At 35.7% G+C, this 26,329-nt stretch overlaps 1 long non-coding RNA gene and 2 pseudogenes across 1 annotated transcript; 1 reads left to right on the top strand and 2 right to left on the bottom strand.

Moving 5' to 3' along the window:
• Positions 1 to 652: 652 nt before the first annotated feature.
• LOC111885208 (threonine dehydratase 1 biosynthetic, chloroplastic-like) lies at positions 653 to 2,188 on the bottom strand (annotated as a pseudogene).
• A 4-nt stretch (positions 2,189 to 2,192) lies between these two features.
• On the bottom strand, positions 2,193 to 4,021 carry LOC111885196 (mitogen-activated protein kinase 15-like; annotated as a pseudogene).
• Positions 4,022 to 21,343: 17,322 nt separating this feature from the next.
• LOC111885180 (uncharacterized) lies at positions 21,344 to 22,307 on the top strand. Its single transcript, XR_002848020.3, has 2 exons — positions 21,344 to 21,451; positions 21,530 to 22,307. It is a non-coding gene; the product is annotated as an uncharacterized LOC111885180 (long non-coding RNA).
• Positions 22,308 to 26,329: the final 4,022 nt, after the last annotated feature.

The following is a 26,329-nucleotide window of genomic DNA, read 5'->3' as shown; positions in this document are numbered from 1 at the left end:
TGGAAAAGGGTTGTTGTAAATGCCATCTCACCCAAGTTAATCACCCCACTCAAGTAGAGACTATGGACCCATACTAGTGAATCTATGATTACTAAGTGTATATATTGGAGCCCTATATAATTAAGATTCTACGACTTAGGGTTAGTAACACTACTAGAAAAACAGCCTTTTACGACGCTCATTGCGCGTCATAAAACGCTCAGATGACGTGCAAATGCGCGTCAAGGAAGGCCCTGTCATAAAGAGAGACGACGCGCTTTTGCGCATCCTCTATAGACGACGTGCATTTACGACGTGCATTTATGACACGCAATGCGTATCATTAAATCCGTTGTCAAGAAAGGCCATGTCATAAATGAAGATGACACACATTTTTGCGTATCGTAATTTTATATTTTTTTAAAAAAAATTATTTATAGATTTACTAATTTTCAAATTAAATTTCCATTTATGTCTCTTAATAGAAAATAAAATACCATATACAAAAAATATAATACATTGCATAAAAGTTAATGTCATACAAATAATCATTCCAATAGTAGACAAATATTTGTATATTGTTATTAAGAGGTTTTCCCTAACTATATAACCTAGTTAATTTCAAATTGTATCGAACCTACCAATAAAAAAACAGTTGACTTTTGGTCAACCTTCAACGCATTAAAAGCTGGAATGCTTCATTATCTGTTTCAATTTCATACTCATATCCAAGCTCATTTGCAACACCCCGAAACTCATTTAATTCACTTGAACAAACTTGAATCCCAACCAAAACATTCGCCCGCATTTCTTGCTTTTCACATAATAAAAATGAAAAAAACAAGCATTAGAATCACCATTCACCACACCAACATCAAAACTCAAAAGGGCAAAATCAGAATAAAAAGATATGTTATCGAACCTGTGCTCAGTAATGAAACAAGCTAATATTCCATCGTGGACTAAACCCATGCAAAAATTTCATCAATGTCCCTGGCCTCTCCGGAAAAACAAACCGACATAGTAGCTCATTTTCAACATTCGTTCTCCCACCCATCTGGAAGTCAAGGGTATTTTAGTCTTTTTTATATATATAAAACTCAAATAATCAGATTAGAAATAAAGTATATTGCTATTATTATGTATTACCAGATGGCGTAGATGATCCTTAACCATGTCATTATATGTAAATTCCATGGTTTTTAATTCATATGATTCCATTCTCTCCACCATTGCTTGTAGTTCAAACTTTGTATGCAGCCCAACACTATAACAATTAACAATCACAAAAAAAATTTCAAAATATAAATTTAAATTTTTCCCAAAAAAAAAACGATCTTTAACCTGTATAGAACTAATGCTTGTTTCTCTCCAGAATCATATTGATACTTGAACTCAGTAATATTCATCGACCCTATCTGCCACCACAATTTTTTTTAAATAAAAAAATGAAATGATATTTCGTTATTTCATTATTTAGTTATTTGGTTATTTAGTTATTTAGTTATGTACCAGTTCACAAAACTGTTTAAAGCTTTCGGGTTCTTCCTGAAGGAAAGTTGCAAGAACAGCCTCCTGTTGCCTACCAACATTAATATCTTTAAGGTTATAAAATTCGCAATATGCTTCAGCTCCAGCAAGTGCTAGAGCCCCTGTTGGTTCTAAAATACTCCTTTTCTCCTCAAACATATCCTACATCACAAATTAAAAAATTCAAAAAATATTAAAAACATCTGAGACTTCAAAAAACATTAAAAAATTCAAAAAAACATTAAAAAGATACTGACTTTTATGGATGCACAAATGGCATCACGGGCGACAAGAACAACTCCATCAATTAACTCTCTGCATAAACAAAAAGTTACAAGGCCAACTTCTTTAACAGCAACACCATCTGCAAAAACCTCCAACTTGGTCAAGCATTATGCGTTGACCATGGAGTAATGATAACGCCATTGCATTTGCATCAGCTGGCTCTACACCAATGATTCATACCTACGTAACAAGATTTCACAGAATGAGAATCTTTTTCATTATAATATCATCATAAAAGATTTTTTAGGTTTTACTTTACCTCTGGTGAAACTCTTTTCACATAGGCGGCAATACCTGCAATTAAACCACCACCACCTACAGGGATAAAAATGGCGTGAATTGGACCTTGCATTTGTCTCACAATCTCCATTCCAACAATTCCTTGGTGGATCATTGAATGCAACCCTTGAAAGACCAAAGTCACAGATCTTGAGTTTGCTATCCGTATTGGCCAAAATATTTCTAGGTTTTAGATCTCCGTGAAAGACATTTGCTGCAAAAGAAGTAATTCACAATCAGAATACACAAAAATATAACAAGGCATGATTACTTCAAACAATTAAAAAAATACTCATATCATCAGATGATAACAATGTATGACCCGAGTGTATGTATTTCAGTCCTCGAAGAAGCTGATAAAGAAAGAATTGATGGTGTTCTGGTGTTAAGTCATCGTTTGCTTTAATAACCTGATGTAGATCAGATCCCATAAGCTCAAAAACCACATATATGTCTTTGAATTTGCTTCTGGAAGGTGGCAATAAGATGTATTTGATTTCCACAATGTCTGGATGACGAAGGAGCCTAAGGAGCTTAATCTCATGCATGATACTTGCAGCAATAGAAACATGTTCGAGTATATCATTTATCTTTTTGATTGCTACTTTTTGCCAACATGAGTATCATATGCAGAACATACAATACTAGAGCTTCCTTTACAAATAATTTCCAATAATTTGTACCTAATCCCTTCACCAAATTCACTGAAAAAGTTTGCTTCTGTAGGTTCCTGCAACAGACTCCTAGGGTCATTATAATAGATGAAAACTACAAGTTATCTGGAAAATATTTCTTTTATTTTTTTTTTTGATTAATCCCTCATTTTATATACAAAGATACAATGCAAATAGGAAACTAGATAAGGGTAGCATGAGTATTTCGTGTAACCCTATTTCATAAAACTCACAATTTTGTCTTCATTATAAATACTTTTGGATACTTACCAGACTTGTAGTATGTTGCTGAAAACCTTCTTATTTGTGCTTCCTAATACCAACATCAGGATTTGTAGAGATGGAAGTGTTGTTTTCAACTCGACCTCTGGATACCTTTTCAGAACTTTGAATCATCATGGGGCTGAAAAAGATGAACAAATCAAGATTATATAGTAATAATTTTGAGTTCTCTACCACATATATTATATAATTCTAGTTATTATATACCCTCATAGTAGATGACCAAATGAATGTCTCATAAGCATTGTAACAAGTACAAACGAGCATTATTATTTATGAAACAAATTTGTACTAGTTTTAAGAGTGTAAAGAAGATAAGCAAGTATATAAAGACTACTATGGAGTGGCCCTATGAAAGGGTCCAATTTAGGCATGCCCCATCACCTAGGCTGTAGAAAAAACTTATCAAGAATCAGGCTTCAGAGTAAAACAATGAAACTACAAATAGTTAATAATAAAATGAATGAAAGAAATTTGGATTATGCTAATTACCAATATAACTGATGTAAATGATAGAATGATACCCTGGATATTTTAACAAATATCTCTTTGCAATTCGAATAAACCCCTTCCAACATTTTGTGGATATTTCACCTTTTATATCAGAATCAATCTTAAGATCAGGTTCAAAATTCAGATATGTATAGATAGAACACATGAAAAAGAAAAAAAACAGAGACAAATTATCTTAAATCACAGATCATTAAGGTAAATATGCCCTAGAAGATTAACAACATACGACCATTCGTCTTGAAATGCAACGCCTTGTGAAGCAATCTACATGAAAAAAGGAAAAAGAAAGTAACAGTAAGATTGAAATCAAGCCAGCAGATATAAAATTAGGGTTTCAAATCTTAACCCAACACACAGTCAGTCTTAGTAGTAAGCCACGATTAGCGCACAACGATCATTACACAGATTCATATGTATGTTACCTGAAGCATAAGTTGATCGCAGATATCAACGACTTTGTTGTACGATCTTGACACCATTGCGTCTGTGAGTTGAGAGAAATCCAATGAAAACATATATGAAAGGGGAAATTAAGATGAATAGAATTGAATAGCTAACAATCGATCGACACTACAATCGAGAGGATTTGCAGTTGTCGAACTAGTTAGTGTGAGGATTGATGTGGATGAAATTGGACTACAGATCTGATTGCTTCACCTTTGCGATTTCATAGATGTGTTTTAGGGTTGTCGTAGTTGTCGATCGACGCTACAATCGAGGGCTTCCGATTTGTATTTATGGGTGCAAGCATTGACTTTGTATTGACCTACTACCAGTGGTCCAAATATTCCTCCGCCAACTGCGATGACGAGACGGACTGTCGTCACCACAGGCCGATGGCTAGATGCATTAGACTTTACTTCAGGGACTCCATTTGACTAAAATCCTAACCTGAACAAAAAAATTGGAACAGTAATATGAAAAAACCCTAATTCCTTAATTACAAGAGTAAGAAATTAAAGGAGAATGATAAGAGAGTGATGTATGTGCTTGTTCTATAGTATGAACGAATCAAAAAATCGATGGCATAACTGGTGGAAAAAGGGAGAAGAGAATGAGCGGGGTTTTCTATTTTTGGGATTTCATTTCCCTCCTTAGGTATACCTAGATGATATATAGATGAAGACGCACCTTTCATTAAAATATTATAAAACGACAGGCCTAGACAACACACTATTTATAAAAGGTGCCCTCCGTGTTTTTTTTAACGCAAATTTTAGGGCACGCAAAAATGCGTGACCTCTATTCTTGAATTATAGGAAAAGCTGACATTAATTCTAGAGCACTCATAAATGCGTATCGTGAATCACTGCGTGTCATTGTTTGCGCGTCCTTAAAGGGTTGTTTTCTTGTAGTGTAATACCACTTTAAATCCTTTTCCTTGTTTGGATGTAGGCTTAGAATAGAATCACCGATTCGACTGTCTTTTCAATCTTAATTATATACAAGTTATAAACACAAAGAGATGATAGATGAATCAGTCATGAGTCATACCATGAACTCCATGACAAGTTACCCAGGACAGTGGATGGACATGCTACCACTTGAGCGATCGTAGACAAATCAACCAAACCCACACACTTTCTACCGACCAAGGATACAAAGAAAAATATAAAAGCTGACAGGAGCATATCACAAGAAAATTGCGAGACTGCATAGTGTACCACTATCTATCATTTTGGATAAAGGACAGGCCATTCGCCTCGTGTTTTCAATAGTCGTTAAAGAAGTCCTTTTTATCACCCTCAAACTAAAAGACAAAAAGGAAGAACCATTCATCGAATCCTTATACAACATCAACTATTACATTAACATCAAAGTCGCGTCATTCGAAGCTCTCTGTAGAAGCAAGTGTAGATCACCTCTTTGATGGGATGATGTGACATCCCCAAAATCATGGCCAGAAAAGACCGATTTGTTTATGCTTTGTTTAAAAATCAGAGTACTTCATTTCATAAAAATGTTGCGGAATTTGTTCCCAGAAAAACATGGTAAATACGTTATTAAAACATTTTCGAGGAAATGTATTTATTTCATTTTAAAACGTTTGGGATGTCATCGTTAATATAGAAAGATAAGCATAAATAGAACTTACAATTATTTACACTAGTGATCTACATCGCTTTAAATCTCTCAGTGTAGTGTCACTTCATATCAACACCTGTGATATAAATAAACTGAGTGGGTCAGGTTGGGAAACCTGGTGAGCACATAGGGTTTTCAACCCACAATAATATAATTATTATTTTTAAACATTAAACAATCAACCCAATTACCCATTCCCGTTATCCTCACATTACGTTCCTAAAACATCTAACACAAGGGACCTAGTCAAAGGACTATCATTGGGAAGGAGTATACCGGGTGAGCACACAGTTCACACAGTTCGAATAAACACACAATTCGGTTAAACAAACAGTTCGAATAAACACCTACAGGTTGCGAGCCTGCTAGTGTTCCACTGGACTGTCTAGAATAGTCTGTGGTCGTCATCTATACTCCGCTAGATGACTAGATCATCAAGAACAGCTATAACGAGGCCTCTCATTATTTTATTTTGTCACACAGCAACTATTACATCTACCCATGTTTTACCCAACACATTTTGTAGATATAAAATACATATACAGTTTAAATCATTGAAAACATGTATAAAACGTTCATCCAGCATAGATAGCAAGTATACAGATAATATACACACACAGCACGTAAAATACTTCATATCTATGTGTAAGCTGAAAGTAACTATGCACTCACCTGATTAGGTGGTGACTCAGCACTCGGACAGCGCTTCGATACTCTCAAAACGATATTCCTTCGATAAAACCTAGTATCGATACCACTAGGGTTTAGTTTAATGATAACCGTGACAAATTAATTAGTCTGACTATTATTAAGCGTTAATAACACTCAATAATAGCCCAAATAATTATTTTAAGGACCTAATAACATTCCTATAATTATTTGAAAGCTAAATAAAAAATTGCGTAAGCGTAGCACACTTACAGCGAATTTTATCGAAAACCGGAACTTAATTAGAGCAGCGTTTCGAAACTGAAAAACTCCTTTTTCTCGGGACTCCGGGAGCCTCGAGGCTTCCCTAGGGTGCTAAGGGATTTTTCTAGGGTTTAGGGGGGGGGGGGGGGGGTTGGAACTCTAGAGAGAGAAAGAAACTAGAGAGAGAAGTTATTTTTGGTGTGAGAAATCGGCTGGCCTCGCAGGGTTCTTATAGGCGTGAGCCTCCTCGGAACGCTGGGCGTACCCTCGGTGGCACGCTGCGCGTAGGGGCAAGTGTCTCGCTTCGGGTGGGGCGACGTGGGCATTCTTCGGACCGCACAAGAGAGGAGAACGCTGGACGTTCCGAGCTACGTACACGGGGCGTATGCGAGGGCTACGTGTCCGAATCCGAAGACCAGGCCGTGATCCGCAAGCTACGGCCCTGATCGAGCCACGTCATCACCTATTGCACCAGCTTCGCAAATTCGAGTTACTACTTCAAAAATTCATAACTTTCGCGTACGACCTCCGTTTTCGACGTTCTTTATATCCACACGAAGGCGGGAACGTACTCTACAACTTTCGTTTAGACTCCGTCGGCTAATTTTGTCTCGATTTTAAATTTTATATTATTAACGGGCCGGGACACGATTGGTCCGTTAAATCCTCATAACTTCTTCATCCAACATCCGTTTTCGCCCATCTTTTTCTCGTTACGCTACTCTCAACGAGATCTTCAATTTTTGTTTAGGTCGTGTCGGCTAAAAATCGCTCGATCTAATATCCGAATTTCGGGTTGTACACTGCTAATCCGAAACTTCGAAAAATCATAACTTCTTCATACGAACTCAGATTTGGGCGTTCTTTTTATCGATGTTCTTAGTTTAACATATTCTACGACTTTCGTTTAGATCGCTAAGGCTAAATCTCGCTTTATCGTAATTTCGCTATTTACGCTTTCCGGTATCGTGCCGGTTCTGTCGTGAAACTTTGACGGGTCATAACTTCTTCGTTATAACTCGGATTTCGGCGTTCTTTATATGCACGGAAACCTTGTGACATACTCTACAACTTGGTTAAGATTATTTATTCTAAATAATATTTTGTCGAAAAGTCGTTTTCGACCCCTATTGCCTCTAATTTGACTAGCCCGGGTTTGCGGGCGTTACAATTATCTCTCCCTTAGGATGATTACGTCCCGGAATCATCAACGAAACGGGGCTCGTATAATGACTCCATACGTCATCTTTTCATCCTAGGTAATAATTATAACTTCTATATTCCTTCAAGTCTATCTCTTAGACTCATTGACTGTAAGTAGTACTCGATCGTGCACCTGCTCTCTTCCTCAGGTTAGACTCCAAATTATGACCTTCAAGTCACAATCTCGATCCTTACTGGATATGAACTTGAGATGATTTCTTTTATTACTACTATAGATCGATGTGTCATATTCTAATGACCTATCATTGTATGTTGTAACGCTTAGACTCAGGTCTCTTAGAGTTAAATTCTAAAATAGACTATGCCTTCCTTCATGTTCTAATGTGATATAATCACACTTTAACATTAGGCATTTCTAGCTATCAACTTCTTTAACAATGAGCGCGATATTTCTATTGATCGCTTTGATTTCAATCATTTGGTTTAAGTCGGACGCTACATCGACCTTGATTTTCTAAACCACATAGCATACTTAGCGTAGTCGGACTCAATTCGATATGACCACTAGGGTCAGAATATCAACAGTCTTCTTAGTCATTACCGAAACGATGGTAACAACACACTTGAATAAAACGAAATCAATTACTAGCTTCTTGGTAACCTTGTGACTTTCCCTGATCCAAGTGTGAGTCTTGTGCTTCCGGTAGTATAGGCCTCTACTACCATTCACACCTACTCATACTCGTTCCAAGTATTGTCCCGTAGTTTTTCCAAGTCACCATACAAGAAAACCACACAACAACTTAACACATCAGATAACAAAACAAAGGTTTCATATTATTTCTTAAAACGATTACATAGGTGTTCAAGTTCACCCTAGACTATGCCTCTAACAGGCTACATCATGTGATTCTATGGCTACTTTATAACTCGATCCTTGGATGTCAAGCCGTCATTCCTGAATCCTCGCATTGTCATCTGCTTCGCCTAGGATCATATGGAATGCTCTTGCCTTCGGTTTTGGCGGAATGTTTGGTTTTGCCGCCTCTTTCTTTTTCGGGCAACCCTTAGCAACATGCCCTTCTTCACGACATTCATAACACACCCTTTTTCACTCGTTGGTGTAATGTCCGATCTTCCCACACTTGTAGCAAGTCACTTCTTCGCTACATTTCCCAAAGTGATTCTTCTTGCACTTCTCGCACCATTTCACTTTGTTTCCTCCTCCGCTAGACTCCTTTGAACCAGACTTGATCTTCTTATTGGGCCTCGTAGATTCCTCAAACTTCCTCTTTTCGCCAACCTCAATCTTGTTGGCAGCTCTTCCCTTAATCATATCTTCCACAGACTTGGCAGCCCAGATAGCTGCCTCTAGAGTAGGTGTCTGACGCACTGGCACCACGTACTCCCATGGAAGTCCCTTTGTGTACTTATCAATTTTCGTCAGCTCATCCGGAACAAGATGCAAGGCAAATTCCATCTTTTCTGTGAAGTTGTTCGTGTATTCATCGATTGACATGCTTCCCTTCTTCAGGGTTAGAAACTGGTTCTCTAGCTCGAGCAGGTTTTGAGGTGAGCAGTACTTTCGTTTGAATTGTACCAGAAATTCTGCCCATGTCAGTTGCAGGGGCTCATTGGGGCTCAGAGTCTTCCCCAAGGTATTCCACCAACATACAGCGCCTCCTCGAAACTGACGCACTGCAAATGTGGTCTGTAGCTTCCCTCTGCAACCGCATGTCATGAAGGCTAACTCCATCTCCGAGATCCAATCCATGACCCTGATCGGATCCTCCTTTCCAATGAAAGTCGATGGCTTGCAAGTCAGAAAATCCTTGTACTTGCATCCATTCCTCTCGACTTCGTCATCTTGGTTGTTTTGTCGAACTATTGGTGGGTTGACTTGACCAACAGTCCCACTGTAGTTTCCTTCCTCAGTCTGCCCTTCGTTCAACTCGGGCTGTTCGATCTCAATGGTTGCTTCCTCTCGATTTTGCTGGAGCAAACATCTGGTTTCCTCCATTTGACGATCCAACATCGCCTGGATCATCGCTTGCACTCCAGCCATCATGACTGGCTCAGCAGCGGCTTCCATCACCGGTATTTGCTCAATCACTAGGGGTTGGTTTCGGTTCCCATTTGCATTCACGTTTCCGCTACGGGTTCTTGCCATCTTGATCTATACACCGAATAAGGTGAATCTAGACCTTTACTTAGGATTGACGTTTAAATCATCCTTATCACTCCGAAATGTTTACATGCTAGTTCTAATATCGTAGTCGTACGTTTGGAATCGTAAACACATAAGGTTTCCAGATCCGGTCGGCAACAGACCATAGATCCGAACAACTAACAGCATATCAGGCACAAGTATTTAGCACATAAAAGCATTTTAGGCATAATTCCTAAAATAAGCTAGTGCTCACACCTCACAATCATCGCTTAGCATTCTAAGTTTAAGTCTAGAAATAAATCCATATTCCTAGTTCGCTTAAACTAATGCTCTGATACCAACTGTGACATCCCCAAAATCACAGCCAGAAAAGACCGATTTGTTTATGCTTTGTTTAAAAATCAGAGTACTTCATTTCATAAAAATGTTGCGGAATTTGTTCCCAGAAAAACATGGTAAATACGTTATTAAAACATTTTCGAGGAAACGTATTTATTTAATTTTAAAACGTTTGGGATGTCATCGTTAATACAGAAACATAAGCAGAAACAGAACTTACAATTATTTACACTAGTGATCTACATCGCTTTAAATCTCTCAGTGTAGTGTCACTTCATATCAACACCTATGATATAAATAAACTGAGTGGGTCAGGTTGGGAAACCTGGTGAGCACATAGGGTTTTCAACCCACAATAATATAATTATTATTTTTAAACATTAAACAATCAACCCAATTACCCATTCCCGTTATCCTCACATTACGTTCCTAAAACATCTAACACAAGGGACCTAGTCAAAGGACTATCATTGGAATAAAGTATACCGGGTGAGCACACAGTTCACACAGTTCGAATAAACACACAGTTCGAATAAACACACAGTTCGGTTAAACACACAGTTCGAATAAACACCTACAGGTTGCGAGCCTGCTAGTGTTCCACTGGACTGTTTAGAATAGTCCGTGGTCATCATCTATACTCCGCTAGATGACTAGATCATCAAGAACAGCTATAACGAGGCCTCTCATTATTTTATTTTGTCACACAGCAACTATTACATCTACCCATGTTTTACCCAACACATTTTGTAGATATAAAATACATATACAGTTTAAATCATTGAAAACATGTATAAAACGTTCATCCAGCATAGATAGCAAGTATACAGATAATATACACACACAGCACATAAAATACTTCATATCTATGTGTAAGCTGAAAGTAACTATGCACTCACCTGATTAGGTGGTGACTCAGCACTCGGACAGCGCTTCGATACTCTCAAAACGATATTCCTTCGATAAAACCTAGTATCGATACCACTAGGGTTTAGTTTAATGATAACCGTGACAAATTAATTAGTCTGACTATTATTAAGCGTTAATAACACTCAATAATAACCCAAATAATTATTTTAAGGACCTAATAACATTCCTATAATTATTTGAAAGCTAAATAAAAAATTGCGTAAGCGTAGCACACTTACAGCAAATTTTATCGAAAACCGGAACTTAATTGGAGCAGCGTTTCGAAACCGAAAAACTCATTTTTCTCGGGACTCCGGGAGCCTCGAGGCTTCCCTAGGGTGCTAAGGGGTTTTTCTAGGGTTTAGGGGGGGGGGGGGGGGTTTGGAACTCTATAGAGAGAAAGAAACTAGAGAGAGAAGTTATTTTTGGTGTGAGAAATCGGCTGGCCTCGCAGGGTTCTTATAGGCGCGAGCCTCCTCGGAACGCTGGGCGTACCCTCGGTGGTACGCTGCGCGTAGGGGCAAGTGTCTCGCTTCGGGTGGAGCGACGTGGGCATTCTTCAGACCGCACAAGAGAGGAGAACGCTGGGCGTTCCGAGCTGCGTACGCGGGGCGTATGCGAGGGCTACGTGTCCGAATCCAAAGACCAGGGCGTGATCCGCAAGCTACGGCCCTGATCGAGCCACGTCATCACCTATTGCACCAACTTCGCAAATTCGAGTTACTACTTCAAAAATTCATAACTTTCGCGTACGACCTCCGTTTTCAACATTCTTTATATCCACGCGAAGGCGGGAACGTACTCTACAACTTTCGTAGACTCCGTCGGCTAATTTTGGCTCGATTTTAAATTTTAAATTATTAACGGGCCGGGACACGATTGGTCCGTTAAATCCTCATAACTTCTTCATCCGACATCCGTTTTCGCCCATCTTTTTCTCGTTACGCTACTCTCAACGAGATCTTCGATTCTTGTTTAGGTCGTGCCGGCTAAAAATCGCTTGATCTAATATTTGAATTTCGGGATGTACACTGCTAATCCGAAACTTCGAAAAATCATAACTTCTTCATACGAACTCAGATTTGGGCGTTCTTTTTATCGATGTTCTTAGTTTAACATATTCTACGACTTTCGTTTAGATCGATAAGGCTAAATCTCGCTCTATCGTAATTTCGCTATTTACGCTTTCCGGTATCGTGTCGGTTCTGTCGTGAAACTTTGAAGGGTCATAACTTCTTCGTTATAACTCGGATTTCGGCGTTCTTTATATGCACGGAAACCTTGTGACATACTCTACAATTTGGTTAAGATTATTTATTCTAAATAATCTTTTGTCGAAAAGTCGTTTTCGACCCCTATTGCCTCTAATTTGACTAGCCCGGATTTGCGGGCGTTACAGATGAGGTAGGTGACACACAAATAGCTAACAGGCAAGTTCCTAACAACACTCTCACCAACCCCTAGATTATACGAGAAACTACAAAGAAGATTGTTCAAACCCGTGAATGATTGAAGGCATCCCAGGATCGAAAGAAGAGCTTGTCTGATGAGACTCTTGTTATTCCACTGGATGAAATTGAAATCAACGGGAGTCTAAACTTCATCGAAGAACCGGTGGAAATCATGGATCAGGAGGTCAAAAGGACAAAACAAAGTCGCATGCCTATAGTGAAGGCTCGTTGGAACGCCAAGCGAGGACCGAAATTCACTAAGGAATGCGAGGATAAAAAAAAACACCCCCAATTGTTTAGTGATATCCCGTCTACAAGTTGAATTTCGGGGAAAAATTCTTTTAACGGGGGGAGAATGTAACAATTGGTAAAAATAGGAACGATCGTGCGATGCTATGTTTTGATTATTAAGCAATATGAGTATTTTATCAAGAATGGTTGAAGGAATTTAACCTCTTTTATTTAAATAAGTTATTGTGAAATATAAAACAAGTAACTATTGATAAATTTTGTTATGATGTATGACTACGAACCATCACCGGTTTGTGAAATTAGCATATAACATCATTTAAACGCAACAAACTTAATTTTTGTATCAACATGTCTCTAGTTGATAAGTAAGTTAGGTTCTATGTAAAACGTTTGCTTAATAGATGTGAAGGATCTAAATTTGACAAATATACGAACCAAAGTGACAAAACGTGTTTAACGATATGGTTAACCGGTTAAATGTCATGAAATTATACATTGGTCAATAAATTTTATATTTAAATAAATTAAAATATAAAATGAATTATTATAAGGTATAATTAAAATGTATTTAAGTGTTTTTGAATAAAAAGAATAAAACATAAACATTAAAGTTCAAATACACAAAAACTACATTGTTATTTTATACTAAGTATACATGTATGTATTGTATATATGTATTATTATCTAGTGAATGACTAGTTATGGGTCATGACTTAAAGTGATTTCATGTGAGTTTTATGATGTCTAAATTAATTAAGATACGAGAATTGGTGGAGATAAGTGCCAACTTAACTAATAAGTGCTTAATCACTTAAGACATTTTACTAAGAATGCTTCTTAATCTCTCTTCTAGTTTTCGAGATTAATACATTCCCTCTCCTTAACTAGAACTCCTAACTAACTAAATAACTAGTAGTTAGTTAGTTAACTAACCCAATCTCTAAGCAACCACCCAAGCAAGTGGCTAGACAAGATCACATCACTTAAACTTACATCCCATCACAAGCTAGTCTAGGTTTTGTCCCCTTATCCTCTTCCACTCTTTCCTCCTTCATATCCACGAAACTTCCTCTTCATTTTACCCTCATTTGACCAGCCAATACTCCAGGGAATTACTCTCAACCTTCATCTCATTTTCAAGCACAAGAATTTCCTTCCAAAGCCATCAAAACCATGAACTAAAGGGCTGCTATCCCTTTTGTGTTTCAGCCACCATTTCACCCATCCACACCATCCTTTTGCTTGATATTTTTACCACCAAATACCCCTGGAAGTTACATGTTATGATACTCAAAATTATTGATGCAAAACAGTGAGTAAAATACCCCTGGAAGTTACATGTTATGATACTCAAAATTATTGACTCAAAATTTTCATGACAGCAACATAGCCAAAAGAGTGGCTGTTTTGGAGCATCAAACCAACAACCAAAAGTTCATCTTCAACCTTCCATTCTTTAAGTATTCACATAAGGTGAGTTCATACCCCTACATTTTCATGTTTTCTTCAAGTTTTAAGGGGGGAATATAAGTTAGAACACTAAACATAACTTAAATTTAAATGACAGCTTTCTACAGAAAAGTTGAGTCCTGTTCACGGACTGTTTTGACCATCATAAACTTAATATCGTTCAAAACTGTACAATATGCAAATAGTTCAATTTTATACCTTTCTAAGGACTACTCGCACGCATTCATATGATTTTTCTACAATTTATGGCGATTTTTATAAAACTGTCTGTCATTTCAGAAGTGATTTCGGACCAGTTTGTGAAGATGTTCATTTTCACACTAGTTTGAGACCACTAAAAATCATAATAAAAATTAGGAACAAAGTATACTCATTTTTTAAACTCTTAGAGGTGACGGATTCAGTTTTTGACTTACGATGATTTTTCTATGAGTTTTCTAAAAACGGGGACAGTAAAGGGTAAAACTGTCAAAAGTGGTTTATAGATTTATTAACACCTTCTAACATTTTTGAGCAATGTTTATACATTGAGGAACTTAAAACACAATCATTTAAATATGTTTAATTACCATTTTTACAAAAGTGATAAGTACAAAAAGGTCTTTAGTATCAAACTTAAGGATTATTTCATGCAAAGTTTCTAATAAAAACGTAAGAATATGAACAACAATTACGAAACATACCAAATCATCTTTTAAAATTGATACATATATATATATATATATATATATATATATATATATATATAACCATATACATATATATGTTTTGTTTACAAACTTGTCTTCTACATCAAAAATATACATATATAGTTTACGAAACTCTACTCCATTTGTATCCTGTTGAGCAAAGGGTAAAATATTGTCAAATGCATATCTAAAGATTTCACGTCGTTTTTCATAGCTATCCCAGTCTTAGGGGATGATCATTTAAACGAACATTTTCACACGTAAATCAGTTTTATACTAAGTTTTGTGACACATCAACTTCACGTACGTTCGAGTATGCATTTCAAGTCCTGTATTATATACCAGAATCCCTTGGAAGGGGAGCATGGTGTTTGTGTATAGATCTATACGGGCTTGACAACCCCGCGCCCTGACTGTTAGCTACAGTACACCATTTGGGGTGACAAACGTCAGAACATTTCAACGCCTGAAGAACGTTGTGTATAGGAAATTCTAGTCAATAGCATGGTTATAAAACTCACATGGAGTATTAAAAACACATTGATTTACAGGGTTTTTCAGACGTATTGGAAATTTTATATGTGCATACATTTTCTAGAAACAAACATTGGTCTTGATAGAAGGCTACATTTATGCTAGTAGAAAATATGGGATTTTCTAGGAACAAACAAACAAAAACAAAACATTTCATTTCATACAAACATTGTCATTTAATACTTATGAAACTCACCAGCTTAAATGTTGATCTACTCTTTCAAAACTACTTTTATGTCCCAGGGATTCAGTAATTACGGGTAACAAACAGCGTTTGAAGAAGGGACGCTGCAGCGCCAGTTTAAATTCATATTTTGGCATCATATTGTAATTGGTTTTTAACATGTACCTTTTAACAATGTAAACTTTCAATTATATATATGATGGTTGTATTGCTTTTTTCACTATGTATTCATTTGTTACGTTACCACATGAAGTCATCCGCCCCCAAATGTTTCCGCCGTTCCGGTTTGGGGGTGTGACACCGACAACCTAGGTTTCCCACTCAAGGTAGTGATTGCCGATGACCACATTACGAGTGCCACGAGAGTGATGTTAGGTTGAGTGGCTAGATTCATTGGCATTGTTAGGATTCAAGAAGTGCTAGCTGGTTTTTAGGAGTCATGTTGTTTGGAAGGGTTATTCGTGGTGCCTTAGCTCTGTTAGGCACCATCCGTCATCAAACCGTCAATTGGATGGGAGAGGGTTTGGGAATCCTTCAATTCTTGTGTGTCGAGCGGATATAGTTGAATCTAGGTGGGGGAGAATAATTTAGTTATCCAAGATGGAAGCGAGTGTGAGACAAGGATACGTTTCACATCCCCATTGGGGGAGGAAAGGTGGCCTTAGGGGCCGACTGAATGTAGGATATCGAGGGATGGGAGTTCAGGAAACTCCCTAACATTGGAATCGCATCTTTTTGACGCCATATAGCAGGATTTGGAGGAGGGAACCAGATAGAATTCTAGTCAGTATTTGATTTCAGCTGGGAGGATAAATCACGTGGGTGCTCAACGCTGAGATGCGTTCGGATTCATTCAGATGACTAAGACCAGTTCGCAAGGTCATAGAGAATCCACAACTTAGGTGGAATCAGAGTTGGAGATGATTATTCAATCGGATATTTGTGGGCGAGCTCAGATGGTTATGGGAATTCAGAATCGAATTGGTAGAGACTGTTGAGGCAAGGATTGGGACGTCGAGTTGCAGGACCTTGTGGATAAGCGATACATGACGCAGGAGGGCTACGCCTGGGTAGTCTTGATATTTGATCTCTTGGGAACCTGGTGGACCGGGTGCAAGACTGGTAATCTTGAGGATTGGCTAAGGGTATCTATTTACTGGTTAGGTAAGGGTAATGGGATGTTATGATGCATAATGGATCTCGAGGTAGTGGCGGAGTATCGGCCCGTTTCGGAGAGGACTCCAAATCAGGGTTCTTAAAGATTCAGTACATGATTTTGATTCTGTGAGATGGGAAAACGGGAGCGTAAGGATGCCAAGGTCATCACATGCAATATACTAGGTAAAGACAAGTCAAAGGAGGTCGGGTATGATGTAAGACTATATTTGTTCTGGTAGCATTCATCTTGCGTCGGGTTCAGTGGCGACGGGTTGTCAGCCTATCATGATCTGATGGATGAAAGATGGAACGGGTCGAGATAAGAGGTATCGTTGGGGCAGTTATTATCAGATGAGGTGTCCTTTGGAGGGTCCCCGCTGTTTTTTCAAGAAAGCAACCATGTGACACCAAGGAGAGTAGGGGCGAATTCAGTGATTTGGAATATGTGTGCGGAATTACAGATTATTCGGTAGTCACAGTTGATCGGTGACTATTGTTCTTTAAGAAGCCTCAAGGTATTACGAGTGGGAAGTATTCTATCTAGGCCGGTCTCTTTTGGAATCAAGTCAAGGATGATCCGATGTGGGCAGTCTGTCAGGGAGACAGACCATCATGAGGCTTGAGGTTACAGATGGAGCAAATGCGATCGGGTTGCAAGGAAATCGTTTATCTTCGGAATCTAGAACCTTACGAGGGTTGGTTTTGATTTCCTTTGGAAGACGAGGGTATTCTCAGGTTGGTGGCCATGGCGCCCAAGTAGTCTGGTATGTCGGGAACGGCGATGCATGACTTCGATGACATAGTCTAGTTTAAGTGGGGGAGAGTTGTAACACACTGTTTGAAAGTATTCGGTTGGGGTCTCGGAAACCAAAGAGTAGGGGCAATTCGGTCTTTTATGGTCCCGGGATTTATCCGGGAGGTTTTAGGCTTGGAGGTGTCGAAGGGAGCATAGGGCTTCACGCTACCTTTTCGTGGATATAAAGTTCATCGGAAACGGACTTAGAATGAAGGATTTATGACTCTTTGAAGTTATTGGAAAAAAGGGCCCCTAATGGAAATAAATGATAAGGAAAGAGCATGCATGCAAAGTGGAAGGCGCGTGGGTATGCCCAATGTAAGCTGGGTTACGCTCAGCGTATAAAAGGAAATGGCAGCGGGTGTTGTTGGCGTACGCCTAGCATACAGGATGTACGCCTAACATACATCCAGTGTCTAAAAACCCTAATTTTAGGCCCAACCTCAGTGATAACCTAGAACGCCTCATCCCCTTATTCTTGTGTGGTTTTAACCTTAAAAAGCTCATTTTGGTGGTGTAAGCTTGGAAGAGGAAAATAAGAAGTTGGCAAGGAAGAACTTGGGAAGTTGGAGCTCATAGATCTGGGATAGCATCATCCTTTAGGACTTTTTGGAGGTATAAAGTCCATAACTTTACCTAAGAATGCTTAGATCTAGTGTAGTTTGGTTTTAGAGTCAGTTTGGTCCTAAGAATGGACCTTTATGGTGAAATCTCGTTTGTGAGCGTAAGGTTGCCACCATCAGAGCTAAAAGGGTCTCATAAGCAGTAAAGTCTCCATCTTGAATGTCTTAATGGGTTCATGCATGAGATCTAGCCCTTTTCATGGAAGTAGAACATCATTTTTGGAGTTTGGGCTTGTTTAGGCCAAGTAAAGTCACCAAGTCAGTGACTTTATGGATTAAGACGTGGAAAGGACCAGGATCTGTGATTGTAGCTTCTGAAGTGAAGTATTAAGCATTTAATGAGAAATGGACTTAACAGGAGGTTTACGCTGAGTGTACGTGAAGGTACGTCCAGCGTACGTACCACTTAGTCTGTACACTTAGCATACGTGGATGTATGCCCCACGTACTCTGTCAGTTGGGCCTTGTGCTTTTGGGCCACGGTTTGGGCCATGCTTTGGGTCTTTGGGCCTTAGTAGGCCAACAATAGTTAGATAATTTAGGCCAAGAATATGTTTGGGCTTAGGGCCCATTAGAGGGTTTGGGCCTAATTGAGAAAATTGGGCCATTAGTGGACCACTAGTGGGCTTGGAAAGCCTACCTAGTGTTGGGTTTTGTTTTGAGATTTAGGCTTAGTTTTGAATCATACTGGGCTAGGGGTAAAATAGGCATTTTACCCCATGCATGGAGTAAGGATTATGGTATGGGACCCAGTTGGTAATTGGGTATATTGATCGATATTGATAGTTCATGAAGTGGGCGGGGCAGCAGCTAAGGATTTCTTCAAGAAGCTTCTGCATTCGAGGTGAGTTTCCTCACCATACCAATGGGTCTAAGGCACCAAGGTCGATCCGTTTTATGATAGTTGGTATACTTGTTGTGTAGAGGTGTGTGGCTTTGTTATGCATTTATATGTGGTAGAGATAGCTTCTACAGCTAGTGGTAGAGACAGCCTTCAGGGCTAATGGTAGAGATAGCCTTTATGGCTAAGGGTAGAGATAGCATTTGTGGCTGATGGTAGAGATGGCTTTATATCTAATTGATATGCATTAACTGGTAGGGGTAGCTTTATAGCTATTTGATATGTGTTATGTGGTAGAGGTAGCTTTTATAGCTAACATGTTATGTGGTTTGTATGTGGGGTATGCTTTGGGGAACTCACTAAGCTTCGCGCTTACATGTTTGTTTATGGTGTCAGGTACTTCAGATTCCAAGGGCAAGGGCAATGCGTGATGGCGTGGCGTGCACTCTCTCGCATACACTTTATGGGACACTTTGATGTTTGAAATAAAAGTTGTATTGACTTATGTTTTGAAAACAATTATAACTGGAATTCTTAATGTATGAGAATATTTTTGCTTATTCTAAATTTTCAAAATTTTACTTTGAAAATTGGGTCGTTACATGTTTGCTAGATTTGAAACAAAAAGTATCATATATGAAGCAAAAAGTACTAGATCTGAAGCAAAAAGTACCAAATCTAAACTAAAAAAGTCCATAAATCAATTAAGTGCTTTTAAAAGGTTTCCTATAAAAATCTATGTCGTTTTTCCTGAATACCTCTAATAGATAGATTCAACTTTGTTTTATTGCTTGCATAACATGTGTTTGATGAAATGACTGCAATGGTTTTACTTATTGAATCAAAAATGTGAAAAATAAATCTTGTCCTCATAAATCATATATGATTAAATACATATAATCATATGTTTTACTAGTTTCACAACACTTGTTTGATTAAATGTATGTAAATATTTGGCTTATTCTGTTTTAGCGTTTTCAGGTGAAAAACATGATAACAAGGTTTAATCACATGAACTTAAGTACATATAATCGCATGCGATTAAATACATAAGAAATATTATTGAATAGAAAACATGAAAATGAATATCGCCCACATAAATCATATTAAATACATATAATCATATTTTATTAAATACATGAGAACACCTGCCGAATCAACAACACGAAAATGAATCTTGTCTAATAATTCGCATGTGATTCAATACACGAGAAAAACTATTGAATCAATAATGGAAAAACGAATCATGTCCCTAGAAATCATAGGTAATTAGATGTGTATAATCACATTTGATTAAATCCACGAGAAGAACATTTGAACCGATTACGCGAAAACAATTTTTGTCTACAAATCATATGTGATTAAATAATCATTTTTATAATATAAACTAAAATTGATTTCATCATCCACAACATGAGTTCATGCTATTTTATCATGGAAACATAGGTTTTCAGTCAAGTGCTTGATGATTGCCAATCCCATAGATGAATTTGTAATTTTTGGTATATGACCATTTACCCTTTGCGTTAAGTTCTTATTAAATGTTAGATTTTTTTTTGACAATAATTAGGTCTTCAAAGTACTTTGTGATGTAGTAGTTTGGGTAATGGTACCACTTATTACATGGTGTGTTTTGTTTTCTTTTAATTTTATTTGATTAATGGTTAAATATGTTTCTTATTTCAGCAATAGCTATTGATTTTAACATTTTTAATATATTTGCTAAACTTATTCATGTATAATTATTATTTTTTCAAAACAAAGTTAAACAAACTAGAGTAAATTACACGAATGGTCCTTATGGTTTAGGGTAATTTACACGTTTAGTCACTAACTTATTTTTTTAACTCAGAAGGTCCCTATTGTTTGTTTTTGTTACACGTTTGGTCCCTGTCTTACCTAAATAGACTATTTTTTCTTTGATTTTCTTAATTTATTTAAATAAACACACCCCTAACCTCACCCTCTCACTTTACCTTACCTACCCCACCGTTTTCCCTATTTAAATAATAGTCTTTTTAGGTAAGACAAGGACCAAACGCGTAACAAAAACAAATAATAGGGACCAAACTCGTAACAAAAGCAAATAATAGGGACCTTCCGAGTTAAAAAATTAAGTTAGAGACTAAACATGCAAATCACCCCAAACCATAAGGACCATCCAAGTAATTTACTTAACAAACTATGACCACAAATAGAACTGATCGTTTTGACCAATAATTGACTGAATTGTAATTTTCTTTTGTTAAATCCAACTGTGTTTTGATGTAATGAGCTGTAAATTTGAATGACTATAAACTATCATATGCCTATGTTCATCCAGAAAAGTCAGGTAAAATCCTCATATCATTTCTCTTAGTGTGATTTGCACCTTCAATAATTTATTTTACATTTTTTTTATCTATGGCAGTTCTAGAACTTCTTCTGGGAAGGAAGGTGAGATTGAAGGTAAGGCAAAGCTGTTACAACTGTATTGGATTCATATTTTGTGATTTTTCATTTGATAACTTGATTTATCGTAGGCTGTTCACCGGCTGGATAGGTTACTCTTATTTTTCTAGTATGATTGGTTGCATTGACTTTTTCTCATTCATTAATTTGCTACAAATAATTGAATGGATACCAAAGAATCAATTTGAAAGCTCTTTAGTGATGTGGTATTTCGTGTTTCTTCAAATGACACAATTTGGGTAGCCATCCCACACAAATCTTGATTTATGTTCTATGTTATCATTATTTTTCTTGAATAGGTTTGTTTATTATATATTATTATTTAAATAATCTACCCAGTCCAGTCGTAGTAGAATAATTCTAGCAAACTTTGCTAATAAGGGCAGTTTGCTTGGACCAGATATTAAGCTTGCTGATGCCATGATTAGAACTTGTGTTTTGGATAACGGTGGTGTTGTTGGGCTTCAAAGACAAATTATTAGAGATAACATATTGTATTATGTTTTAATTATTATTTACAACCCTTTTAATTAATGTTTTTTAGCTAATTTGTGAGAATGATGTCGATTTTGTATAAAAGTATTGGAAAATTATTAACCTGGTTTGAGGTTAGCCCAAAAAGTAGTGAATCCCTTTGCAAACGCTATGCTTCAGAATCTTCACTAATTAGAAAGAAAAAAAAAAAAAAAAAAAAAAAAAAAAAAAAAAAAAAAAAAAAAACCCTAAAAAAGAGTAAACACATTGTTGTTGATTGTTGATAAATAAATATATATGCGTGGACTCACATCCTTTTGGTCGTGTGGAAGGCTTCTTGGAAGCTATGCTTCTAAAGTATTGTGTTTCCCTAAGATAAGATATAGTATATAGCTGTTCATACTTAATAGTCGACACGGTTTCCTGGCCACACCTTAATCTAATTAAACTTTTTTTTAGTTAAAATAGCAAGATAATATTGTGTTATTAAATTTAGAGATTATTTTCGCAATAATAATTTTTTCTTGTCTCTTTTATAACTCCCCGATAATTTCTTTCTCGTGGCTTAATTTTGCTTGTATACATATATTTTAGGGGTGATTCTATTCATATACTCCATTAATAAAATATTCACTTCATTTCATTTTTTTATTACACTAAATTACTTATTATACATGCTTGATTTAACGTTTTTGTTAAATTAAGAAGATGTATAATAATTAAACAGTGTGAATAAATAATAGCAACCATATTTTAAAGCAAGACACACCAACTCTTTCCAGGTCATTGTTTGTTCATGCAAATTGTCAAAACTGGATGACAAATAATGCACCTTTGTAAAATAATGAATAACGTAAAGGTCTTTAGCATTTTCGTTTTTTTGTTTAATTTTCGGTTTTTTTTGTTTCATTTAATATAATTATAATGAATAAATTAAAATGGCCAAGAAAAACCATGAAATAATATTTCAGATATACTATTGACTATTTAGCGTTATGTTTAATTCCAGATAAAACATGGACTTGCGTATTAAGTTGTAGGGAACTTGTAAGGAATTAATTAATGCATACACTAATGGCGTGTTCGGCAATGAGCGTTTAAGAGCTTCTAGCTTGTAGCGTTTAACAAAACGCTCCATTTTGAACTGAAAGTCTCGTTCGGCATTACAAGCTTCTAGCGTTTAGTTTAAACAAAATATTCCAATTCCAAATGCTACTTTATGTAATGTTTAATAAAACGCTACAAACTACCAGCTAATTTTGCCGAACATACCCTAAATATATATATATATATATATATATATATATATATATATATATATATATATATATATATATATATATATATATATATATATATATATATATATATATATATATATATATATATATATATATATATATATATATATATATAGGGAGTGGTTCAAATGAGAACCACAAAAGATTAAAACCTAATAACCAACATTTAATAAGTAATATGTATTGTGAATATTACTAACTATATTAAAATCTTAATTTTGGTTTGTTTGTTAAGATAAGGGCAAAATCGTATTTTTTTTTAGCCTAATATTTTCATTCATACAATCATTTTATATTTTTAACCTAAAATTTATGTAAAATAAAAATTTATACAGTCCATTTACAGTTTAATAGACAAAATTCACAACTTAATACAATTTATTTTATACCAATTAACAAATTTAAATAAGTAAAACCCAAACTCTACCACTACCACCATCTGCACACGCTGCCACCAACCACCTATACCAACATTGCAACCATCTTTTCTTGAAAATTAGATATGCATATAAAGTAATGCAATGAGAGGGTAAATACTACATTCATAATTTAATAAACCTATTAATTCACTCATATTGAATTTAATACAAAAAAAAAATTAAAAAAAACTAATGCATTCTTATGTACTTATACAACACAAAAAATAAATGTATTCTAATATTAATACAAAAGTTCATTCATAAATCATTTATATGTTAACACAAATTTTATATATAAAAAAATCACAGTAAGTTGCAGTCAATTCACAAATTAATATAATCAATTACCGTTTAATACATAAAATTCAGAGGTTAATATAGTAAATTAACAATTTGATACACTGAAATGTCATATTCTTAACTTAAAACTTATATTTACACTTTCAGATATCAGTTCACAAGTTAATATAATCAATTACCGTTTAATACAAAAAGTTCACAACTTAATATATTAAATTAACAATTTAAAACAATGAAATGTCATATTCTTAACTTAAAACATACATTTATATTTTCATATATGAAGGTTAGTGTTTTTTTTTCAAAGTTAAATTTACACAATATTCTAAATTTAACTTTTTGTATAATCTATTTAAATTTAGAAAAAATCATATATGTGTATAATGATTATTTCTTCTTATATTTCAGAAGCAAACACAAAATTCATAACAAACTCGCAGCATAGTATAATCAATTCACAACTTAATATAGTCAATTCACAACTTAATATAGTCAATTCACAGTTTAATACGTAAAATTATTTATTCACATAAATATTATCAACTTAAAAATTACATTTATACGTTCATATATACAGACATTTCTATGTATTAAATTGTGAATTTATTATATTAAGTCATGAATAAAATTTACAACTTAATACACGAAATTCACAGTTTAATATGATATATTTATAGTTCATTTACAAGTATAATCTCATATGTTACTGTATTAAACAAACTATCCACAATTTAATATATACATAAATTATCTTATCTTTCAGAACCAAACATCAAAAGAAAAACATATACGATTTATTGAATAAAAAAAATCAAATCAAGATATAAAAAAAAATCAGAATTCACAGTTTAGTTCAATATTAGAGACATTAATTCACAACATAATTCAATATTCCAGATACTAACTCACAATTTAGTGAATAAACAAAATATATAATCACATTTTAATAACTTATATATTCACAAATTAATATATAAAAAAACACATATTCATAGTTTAATAACTTACCGAATTTCGTTGAAGCATTTCATCAAACACGTTGTTTTCACCATATACGTCATATCCATAATCACCATAAAACAGAAGATCTGAACAAATATACAAAGAGACGTTATACTAACAATTTATTCATTGTTTAACTCTAAAAAAACTTTACCAGTAACATTCACAACTAAATTTACAACTCAATAATTTATCCAATTTCATTAAGGCATTTCATCAAGCACCTAGTGTGCATCTTTTCTTTCTTTTTTTTTTTTTTGCAGTATTTTTTTATGTAAACACCATCATCAGATACAATACAGATACACCACACATATAAACACCAAATCTAACATGAAATAACACATTTACATCATTCACAACTTAAAACGTACCTTTTTCATGAGCATATCATCAAACATCTTCAAAACTCTTGTTTCCAGATATGAGAGTGCTTCCTAGCTCCAGATCTAGAGAAGATTGGCTAAAAAAAATAAATATGGAGGTGTTCGGTCATCTGGAGGCAACAAATAACTTCATTCTCCATCAGATCTAGTGTTCCTGCAAAGCATATCAAATAAGCTTTCTAGTGCTCTGTCAGATCTAGGTGGTTGTTTGACGCTGGAGGTGATGGAGGGTGATTTAACGTCGGTGGTAATGCTCTTTCTCCATATCTGAAACATTTTTGCAATTTAGAGATAGAATGGAACTGAAGGAGGCCAAGTTGTTGGTGGTAGATTGAGGCCGTTAACAGAGAATTGGAGTAATGAACGAGAAGAGGCAGTGACAACATATCCAGATCTGAAAGTGGCGCTTCCAGATCTGAAATTTGTGCGACAGATGTATGTTTCTCGCAGGTAATCGGAAGCTGCAGAGAGGAAGGGAGGTAGAGGAGGTGGAGTTGGCGTCGATGATGGAGGCGGCAGTGGGCGCCGTGGCGGTGGTAGAGCAGCCATGGTGGCGGAACTGGGCCGTCGGCAGTGGTGGTCGTGGTATTTATCACAGGTGATTGAAATAGATGAGATAATTCCTTTTGTTTTAGTAAAACGAAAGTAATGCATCAGGTATTATGAAATAAGAAAAATAGCCTTAATAATAATGGTTTTTAGGGTTCTTAATCTTTTGTGGTTCTCATTTGAACATTTATATATATATATATATATATATATATATATATATATATATATATATATATATATATATATATATATATATATATATATATATATATATATATATATATATATATATATATATATATATATATATAAGAAAAATGAGCAT

This window comes from Lactuca sativa, chromosome 9 (assembly GCF_002870075.4).
Source record: "Lactuca sativa cultivar Salinas chromosome 9, Lsat_Salinas_v11, whole genome shotgun sequence".
Classification (NCBI taxonomy): domain Eukaryota; kingdom Viridiplantae; phylum Streptophyta; class Magnoliopsida; order Asterales; family Asteraceae; genus Lactuca; species Lactuca sativa.
Note: the sequence above shows the minus strand (reverse complement) of the source record. Positions and strands in the feature narration are given on the sequence as shown.